Genomic DNA, 9,640 nt, shown 5'->3' with positions numbered 1-9,640 from the left:
TGAAATTTTTTAATTTTACGAAACTTCATTTTATGATAAAATATTATTGTTATACAAAAATATTATTGCTAAGGATGAGGAATTGCACTAAGCCACACTATGGACAAATAATAATTTGTTATCGAACTAGTCAATCGTATGAATCGAACATAGAACGTCACACTCATAAGTGGCAAAGAATACTACTAGATTGTTTGAATAATTGAAGAAATTATAGGTAATAATTTGCAACACCTTATTATGTTATATTTTACATGAAACTAATGCACACAAATGCATAGGAAAATGGAATCGAAAGAAGGCCTTTAACTTCTACCGTTAAAAAGCCCAATGAAAGAAGTGAGAGAAATGACCACATTCAATAGATTCAAGAGGTACCCTTTCAGTTTGGAGTTTTACAACCATGGGAAAACAAATGAAATTCAGAATAGATTACAAACACTGGATTTAAGAGATAAATGCTCCTTATTTCTTGAGTTACAAGTCCCCTGCGATCGGTGTATATACTTCATTGCTTACCAAACAATAAACTAACTTGGTCCAACTCATGTGACTAGAGTTGATTTTTTAGTACAATCGGAGGTATTAGTTGAATGTATGATCACATGTATTGTCAGATTTTCTAGATCACTACAAAAAAAAAAAAAAAAAAAAAAAATATATATATATCAAAAGCAAACACGAGACTAATTGAATAGCCATCAAAGTTGAAACTTATTATATTTCAGTTAGACAGAGAGCAGGAACTATCATCAAGATAAAATAGACAATACCAATAACTATTGCAAGCTCTTAGGAGTTAGGTCTACCTTTAAACAAAGTGCTTACAGGGAACAAAAGAAAGGTGGACATTAACGAGTACATTAATAATATTGCACTCGAAACTTGCTCATTTCATTTTGGGAGGTGATTTTATGCACTTTTTCTAGTTTCTCACACACCCTCTTTATTTATTGCAATCAATCGAAGAAATCAAAAGAAAACAATGGACAGGATTAAACATGAATGTTTGAAAAGGTAGAAAGAGTGTTTATCGTTTTGCGTTCATTTTTGCTTCTCTAAATAGAACATGACGATTTACCCGAGGGTCATATTTTCGGAACTCAAGCGCCTCTTGCAGCCTTTTCGGCTTCTTCTTGACATAGTAAAATCCAGTGTCAGCCGCTAAGAGAAGTCGGATGAAAAAGTGGGTAGCCTTCTTCTTTTTCTCACTCATTCCTAATTTAAACAACAGAAAGAGAAAACCAATAAAAATGACAGAAAACGCAATGTTTCACTACACAATAAGGATGAAAAGATGTGTCCAACTAAAGTTGTGCATCTTAAGGGAAACGTGAAACTCCTACCTAGATTTTGCTCTTCACATGAGATCTACAAAAACACATAAGAGGAATTTTGCAAATGACTGCGTGGAATGCATCATTTACCAATCTCATACACATGAGTTGTAATGTTCATGAAGTGCATTTCTAATCACTTTAGTTGACTATTTCTTCCTTATCCAAAATTTCTTGGGAGTTGGTACTTGGAAGCCCCTCAAAAGTATGGTAAATGTGATCACATAATTTCATAACTCTAAATAACATCCGAAAAGTATGTTGTTATATTATGTAACTTGCCTCAACTGGTATGAAATTTTATATTTTGAAATTATGATCATATGATGCTTACCTCTAAACAAATGCACTACTACCAACTATAAATCAAAGACAGACGTTGATTCTGTAACAAAAAAATAAATGCTCAAATGGTTTCCCACCCAAATTTCACAATTTATTAGGAACTGTAAATTTACGAAAATAGAAAAAAATGACATCTTCAACAAGCCGGATGCAAAAAATAATGGTTCAGTTTTTCTATCTTCCATCAGTACACCACCATCCAATTACAGTTACTTTCAGTAAAAAAACAATCATCTAATTAATTTTGGAAATCAGGATTGGAACCTTCACTTTGGATGTCAAAGTTCCAAATTTTCCAACAGAGGAAAGATTTCTAAGAATACTTCAAAACCCTAAACCCTAAACCTGTTGAAAACAACAGTAGACATCCCAGTAAGAGAGACAGCATACTTGAAAGTAAAATCGACAGTGATTAAGAGAGAGAGGTAGTGAGAATGTCTTTCTACTGTTCTTGTTTAGGTCGTTTGTTTTTGTATTGTGTGATTGTTTGGCGTGAAAGAAATCCAATAAAAAAGAAAGAGGCGATAAAATATTTGGAGAGTTTTTTCTTGGCATCCAAGTCAAAGAATGTCCTAATAATCCAATAAAAAAGAAAGAGGCGATAAAATATTTGGAGAGTTTTTTCTTGGCATCCAAGTCAGAGAATGTCCTAATACGGACTAAATAATCTCAGCAAAAATCTGCACTATCGGCTAGCTATTTAATTATTTGATTTGCCCGCAAGGTAAATCGTCTTGCCTTGCAAGTAAAGCTAAGTCCACGAAATTCGAATAATTAAAGAGTCACGACTAATGTGCCAGATGCTGTCAAGCCCCATGAATTTCTAGGGGATGGTACCCCGCCAAAATTGAAACAAATTCACTTTGAACCGGTGCTCTCTTTTGCTCCTCCATGCCAAGAAAGAAAACGTCAGCTTTCTTCGTTTCCGCAAGCTGGATTCTACAAGAGAGATAGGGTTTGAATATCCTATGCGCAGAAGCTGTTCAGAAGAGACTGTCTTCTCTGTTCCTGTCGAGCCTCCGCAGTCAGAAGCTTATTTTCGTTCGTCAAATCCGTTGCAAACCTGGTTGTTGAGAAAGTCAAAGATTATATGAAGATACTCGTATCAATTAGTATTATAGGGCAAGTATTTTGTATTGATTACCTTCCTATCATGTAATATAGCAAATCAATTAGCTAGTCTTTAGGAGCCTTCCAAAATTTACATGGCATCAGAGCCCCTCCTGGGTTCTTAGTTTTTTTCCTTCTCTTTTTTTTTTTTTTAAGGCTATGGGAAGGATTCTACGTCTGAATACATTTCCAGCGTTGAACAAAAATCAACGATGTTCAAGCCTCTAATAGTGATCCCACCAGCCCCTTCTACATTCATCATTCCGATCACTTGGTGCCGGTCTATGTCTATTGCATTAAGTGTGAAGAACAAATTCGGGTTTGTTGATGGAAGTATTGAACAACCATCCGCAGAGAAGAAGCCCAAAGAATCTGCTATTTGGCAACGGTGCAACGACATGATCCTTATGTGGATTCACAATGCGCTTTGCGGAGACCTCGCCACCAGTGTGGTGTACATGAAGACAGCCAAGGCGGTTTGGGATGATCTCCGAGAACGTTTTTCTCAAAACAAAACGTGTCTTGTCTCTTTGAAATTCAGCGTGACCTTGCACGCCTTTTACAAAACCAACAGCCCATCAACGTGTATTTTACCAAGCTTAAGAGTTTGTGGGATGAGATGGATTCCTACCAAACGTTTGAGCATTGTTCTTGTGGCGCCGCCAAGTCCAACCATGAGCGGGCTGAGAGAACCAAGGTGTTGCAGATTTTGATGGGATTACACGATTCATATTCAGCGTTTCGTGGCCAAATATTGTTGATCCAACCTCTCTCTTCCATAAGGTTTGTTTATTCCATGCTCACGCAGGAGGAGAAACAACGGTGTATGGCTGCTGGGCAGGGCTGATCCTGAAATTTTGAAGGCCATGTGCGAGACTCAAACGGGGGCCTTACATGATTTAAAATTTTGATTGCTAAATTTTCTTTTATATTTTATATTATGTATACATTGATATAAGGCAAAAAGAAAAAAAAAAAAAAAAAACATGAAGCATAGTGTGGTGGTATGCACCTATCTGGAATCCTATATTTTTTTTTGTTCAAAACTCCTTACTTTTTAAATACAAAAAGCATGAAGTGATGGCCATATAGTTATCATATCACCGTACAAATACCATAATGATAACCATTAATGCTCTTTATTATCATCTAGAGTTCATCTCATGAAAAATTTGTGTTAAATGAATCACTGGTTATATTGATAGCATCTTATAATGAAGTGTTATTTTTTAGGGGTGTGATATCCACACACCCCATTTTACTTCTCACACACCCTCCTCATTTTCGGCCATCAGATCAGATGAATTGAAGAAGATCAACGGACATAAATTAACAAGAGGTGTGTGAGAAGTAATTTGGGATGTGTAGATAGCACATCCCATTTTTTATTGCATTTTTGCTCATGCCCCAAAGCAAGGATTATTCTCACCACCCCCCTCGGTTAACTGCTGTTAGATTAGTTGAAAATTCAAGATTCGTGACTTCAACAATTAAACCAAATAATCTAATGGGAATCAGGATCCTCTTTGTGAGGATCTTGGGGATTTGTGAATCATATCCATTCATCGTACACCGTACGATCAGAAATCATTTTAAATATTTTTTATTTAAAATTAAATACAAATAGGTACCTGACAAAAACTAACCGCACGATGTACGATGAATGGACACGATTTACAGATCCCCAGAATCCTCACCAAAATGATCCGGAGAGGATCCTGTTGGATCTAACGATAGGTATGAGCAAAGTTGTATTATAATTTTCTTTTGATATATGGAAGACTAAAGTCTTCAAATGGATGAAAATTATAATTAGATAACTTTTAAACGGTGACCAAAAGAATAAACGGTTCTTATTATTACATGTATTCTATTAAATGATGTCATATAAGAAAATGAGCTTTTAAAGATGATATTTTTAGACTTTTAAGAATTTTAATTTATTATGATATTCCTAATTACAGGTTTATTAGCAAAAGTTATGTTATATAATCAAAGAAATGTGTTTTTTTTTTTTGAACAAACCTAATAAATGACAGTATCCGGGCTTGACAAATAAATATGAGCATGTGAGGATTCGAACCCGTGCGTTAGTAAATGACAGTATCCGCACTTGACAACTCTGCCTAGAAAGCATTGTAGTCATGTGTACACTTTTACGTGTGTATATATAAAGTTTATTAGAATTTGAGGGCCCCAAAAAATCAGGGGCTTATGCAGTTGCACACTTTGCACCTCCTCAGGGCCGGCCCTGCTACTGGGCCAAGTCTCCTCGAACCCGCGACCATGGTTGTCCAAATTGGACACAGTAACAAGAGCGGGAAAAGCCAATCCTCTGAGAAGAAACCAATGTACTGTTCGTATTGTGATCGTGACTACCACACCATCGAAACATGCTGGAAACTTCCTGGTTATCCACCGGAGCATCGCCTTCATGGGAAATTAAATGGTTTTGGAGGTTTTGGAGGACGAGAGAAGAAGGATGGCAAAAAGCCTAATCTCACGGCAGGTCAATTTCAACAACTTTTATCCCTGATGAGTCAAAAATTACAAGTTGATGCTAAGGCCAATGTTGCAGGTGGATCTCTTACAAGTTCTCCTCAATGGGTGATAGATAGTGGTGCCGCTGACCACATATCTTGTCTCATGTTGACTTATGCCATCACAAATCCGCCTTTGCAGCCAGTGGCATTGCCTAATTAGACCGGGGTTCCTATCAATTTTATTGGAACTTATCATTTTGGATCCAAAATACCACTTTACAATGTTCTCATGATAGCTTCATTTTTTATCAATTTAATTTCCATTAGTTGGATAACCCAATCACTACGATGTTTAATAACCTTTTATCCTGATTTTTGTATTTTATAGGACCTGGAAACGAGGACGATGATTGGTTGGGGGTGACAACGTAATGGGCTCTATTATATGGTGGATTCTAAAGGACGCACGTCATCTCCAACTACCTCACAACCCAAGGTATTCTCAGTTACTTGGCACCGCTGACTTGGCCACCCTTCATCTTTGTAACTACAATTGTTAGCTAAGTTTTCCATAAATTTCTCATTCATCAAATAAACCTTGTGATGTTTGCCCTTTGGCAAAGCAAACTAGATTGTCCTTTGGATTAAGTCGTATTAATACAAAGCATGCTTTTGAACTTATACATTGTGACACTTAAGGGCCACATAAAATTCCATCTCTTTCTGGTGCCCCTTATTTCCTTACTATTGTTGATGATTTTACATGTTGTGCTTGGATCTATCCTATGCATCATAAATTAGATACCTAAACATTACTTAAGTCTTGTATTGCCTATGCCGAAACACAATTCCACCACCAAATTAAAACAATTCGAAGTGATAATGGGAGTGAGTTTGTTTCCATGCATGCTTTTTTTTTTAGTGATAAGGGTATCATTTTTCAAGTTCTTGTGTTTCCACTCCTCAACAAAATGGGGCCGTGGAACGTAAGTATCGACATATTCTTCAAACCGCACGGGCTTTACTTTTCAATCTCATATACCTTTGCACTTTTAGGATGAATGTATTCTTACAGCTGTGTACCATATAAATCGCATTCCTACCCCACTATTGTCAGGCCAAGCCTCATGAGAAATTATTTGGACATCGTCCTTCATATAAACATCTACGTACTTTTGGGTGTTTAGCTTATGCTACTAATCTTCACCCTACACACAAATTTGATATATGGGCTACAAAATGTGTTTTCATTGGTTATCTTTTCAGACAAAAAGCATATAAATTATATGATCTTAATTCCAAACAAGCTTTTACAACGAGATGTCATATTTCATGAGCATATTTTTCCCTAACCTTAACCAGACCCCCTCCATTAGCTCAAACACCAACCCAACCAAATCATTTTCCTAATTGAGCACCAATGCCTATAATTGCTCCATCTAGCACCTTTAATAGCCCAACACCACTCCAAATGTCAACCCTGCCTGCTGCACTTGCTAACCTTTCCACTGACCCTCCTGATCAATGCATGTTGCCTTCACTGATCAGTGCACTGCAGCTAATCTTACTGCTACAAATGATCAGAGCACTGTTGCTGATTTTTCTCCAGCACCTTTGCGTCATTCTAGTCGCATTAGAGTCCTGCCAGCTAAACTGCAAGACTATATTTGGTCCAATAATACGTTGCCCCGACTACTTCATCGCCATTCTGCCCTAGTACAAGGTATCCCCATTCCAATTACTTATCTTCTAAAGGACTCTCAACTCAATATCAATCTTTCATTGCACAATTATCTTTTGTTCCTGAACCTATCAGTTATGGAGAAGCTATTAAACATCATCAATGGCGATAAACCATGCATGAGGAAATTCAAGCTCTTGAAGCCAACAATACTTGGACCCTGTCTTCATTAGCTCCCGACAAGGTGCCTATTAGTTGTAAATGGGTCTATAAGATACAACGAAAATTCGATGTTAGTATTGAGCGCTACAAAAATCGTTTGGTGGCTAAGGGTTACACTCAATTGTAAGGCATTGACTACCATGACACTTTTTTCCCAATGGCCAAACTTGTTACTTTTCCGCTGCTTGCTCTTGTTGTTGCTTACTCATGGTCTCTTTATCAGCTTGATGTCCATAACGCTTTCCTTTATGGTGGTATCATGAAGGAATTTTATATGCTCCCACCGCCTGGTCTTCGGCGACAGGGGGAGGATCTAGTTTGTCGCCTTAACAAGTCACTTTATGGATTGAAACAAGCTTCCTGACAATGGTTCTTAAAGTTTTCACAAGCTATCCAGTCCACCGGGTATGTTCAGTCCAAAGAAGACTACTCGTTTTTTACTAAGCGAAAAGGAAAGTCATTTATTGTGCTTCTTATTTATGTCGATGACATTTTAATAACAGAAAATGATTTGGTAGCCATTAATGATCTCAAAGATTTTTTAAATACCAAGTTTTGTATCAAAGATTTTGGTAATTTAAAATATTTTTTGGGAATCGAAGTGGCACAATCAAAGCACGGTATTTTCATTTTGCAACGAAAAGATGTACTGGACATTTTGAATGATGTGGGGTTTTTGGGTTCACGACATGTAAGTTTTCCAATGGAGCAAAATCTTAAATGCTTCCAGATGATGTTGATGCACTAGATGATCTAGCCAAGTATCGACGATTGGTTGGCCATTTGATATATCTTACCATTACACGACCGGATATTACGTAGTTCATTCATTTATTAAGTAGATTCATGCAATCTCTGTCACATCCCGGCCCGGGGGGACCACTTCCTGGGCCCGCTCCACCACCGTAGCACGATATTGTCCACTTTGGGCCCTAACCACGTCCTCACGGTTTTGTTTTTGGGAACTCACACGAGAACTTCCCGATGGGTCACCCATCATGGGAATGCTCTCGCGCGCTACTCACTTAACTTCGGAGTTCCCATGGAACCCGAAGCCAGTGACCTCCCAAAAGGCCTCGTGCTAGGTAGGGATGGGAATATACATTTAAGGATCACTCCCCTGGGCGATGTGGGATATCACAATCTCCCCGAAAACCTCACTACAAAGCAGCCTTATGTATTTTGAAGTATTTGAAAGGTACACCGGGGCAAGGTATGATGTTTCCATCTCATTATTCATTAAAATTAAAGGCATATTGTGATTCAGATTAGGCAGATTGTCTTACTACACGATGCTCAACAACTGGCTATTGTGTTTTCCTTAGAAATTGTCTCATTTCATTGAAAAGCAAACGTCAAAAGATGATATCTTTATCCTTCGTTGAAGCTGAATATAGATCAATTGCAGTAGCTTGTTGTGAACTCACATGGTTACAAAGTCTTTTTCGTGATTTACACATTCAAGACAAAATGCCAACCACCTTGTTTCGCGACAATTAAGCCATTCTTCATATAACAGCAAATCCAGTAGTTCATGAACGTACAAGACATATTGAGATTAATTGTCATTTTGTTTGTGATAAGATTATGGAAGGAAAGGTTATAACAGGATTTGTTCCATCTATTTCTCAACTAGCTGACTTGTTCACCAAGGCTCTTGGAAATGAGAGATTTCATTCTTTGCTCGGCAAGTTGGGTGTTCACAATATTCACTCACCAACTTGAGAGGGAGTGTTGAGAAAGTCAAAGATTATGTGAAAATACTCGTATCAATTAGTATTATAGGGCAAGTATTTTGTATTGATTACTTTCTTATCATGTAATATAGCAAAACAATTAGCTAGTTTGTAGGAGTTGATTGTATAGTCTTACAACTATTTATACTTGTAGTTTGTAGAAAGAAAATTATCAGTTAATGAGAGGAAATATTCACTCAAAGCTTTTCAAAATTTACACTGGTCCCTGTAAAAAGGCAACCAGGGAGTAACTGGAGCGAACAACCAAAGCTCTATGCCGGAACAGCCAGGGAGCAAGCGGAAAACAGTAAAAGAAAATAAAGAAGCAGCAAAAACAAAGTGACCTCTAGGAGATGTCATTTTACAAACAATTCCTTCAAAAAGTCCACAATTTTGAACGAGGAAGCACTAATAAAGGCACCAGATCCAAGTTAACCTGTCAACAGTGGTATTCCATTTCGATTTGGGTTTTGATCTTCTAGACTTTTATTCATTCTCATTCTTCAATTCCCAATTGGATCCATTTCTGATCCTTGCATTCAGGTTTATGAAGAAAAAGAAAACCCTAAACAATACAAAGTCTATGCTCCATCATCCTCAACCTTAATATCACTAAACCATAGTACTAAGTGTCCATTACTAGTAAATACAGCTTGCCCTACAATATTTTGCGTGATGGAAGAAATTCTTTCAAGTCAAAAACCTTTACGTGATGGATGTTTGAGT

This window comes from Pyrus communis, chromosome 11 (assembly GCF_041283825.1).
Source record: "Pyrus communis isolate YQ-2024b chromosome 11, ASM4128382v1, whole genome shotgun sequence".
Taxonomy (NCBI): Eukaryota; Viridiplantae; Streptophyta; class Magnoliopsida; order Rosales; family Rosaceae; genus Pyrus; species Pyrus communis.
Note: the sequence above shows the minus strand (reverse complement) of the source record.